Source organism: Haliaeetus leucocephalus, unplaced genomic scaffold, assembly GCF_000737465.1.
Source record: "Haliaeetus leucocephalus isolate CR32 unplaced genomic scaffold, Haliaeetus_leucocephalus-4.0 Scaffold773, whole genome shotgun sequence".
Classification (NCBI taxonomy): Eukaryota; Metazoa; Chordata; class Aves; order Accipitriformes; family Accipitridae; genus Haliaeetus; species Haliaeetus leucocephalus.
In genome coordinates, this window is record NW_010973209.1 from 3,848,537 (window position 1) to 3,849,038 (window position 502).

Consider the following 502-nt stretch of genomic DNA (forward strand, 5'->3'; position numbering starts at 1 on the left):
CCCCTTCCTGTGCGCGTCACGAAGGGAGCGGGTTCCGGCTGACGGCCATTGGTGGGAAGGGTGGCGGAATACGCGAGGGGATTGGCTGGAGCGGAGAGAAGAGGCGGGCCCTTCTGGAAGGTTCTGAGGGGGTATATAAAGGCGGCGGGGCGGGCGCCGACCGGTCTCATTGAGCAGCAGCTTTCGTCGAGCCGCCTCCCTTGTCTGCGTCTGGGCCTGTCCGCGCCGTTCAGGTAACGGGGCCTGCCGCCCTGGAGGGGGGAGAGGAGAGCCGTGGTCCGGCCTGAGCGCCCTCCGAGGTGCCCTTGTACCGGGAGTGGCCGTTGAGCTGTGGGGGATCGGGCTGGGGATCGGGGGGGTGGGGGGGGTGATGGTGGAGGCCGTTTTGTCGCTGCGGTGGTGTTTTTTTCTGTTTCAATGTGGTGGTTCTGCAGAGTCTTGTGCGCTGTTGGCCCTTTTTCTCTAAAATCCGACCTAGCGGCGGTTTTTTCTGATTTCCGTG

At 64.1% G+C, this 502-nt stretch overlaps 1 protein-coding gene across 1 annotated transcript in view; it reads left to right on the forward strand.

Annotated features, from left to right (window-relative positions):
- The first annotated feature begins 126 nt into the window (after nt 1–126).
- HSPA8 (heat shock 70kDa protein 8) overlaps nt 127–502 on the forward strand; it is a 5,416-nt gene continuing 5,040 nt past the window's right edge. The window contains exon 1 of the mRNA XM_010581424.1: nt 127–233. The gene's annotated coding sequence lies outside the window, so the exon portion shown is untranslated. The remainder of the gene's footprint in view (nt 234–502) is intronic.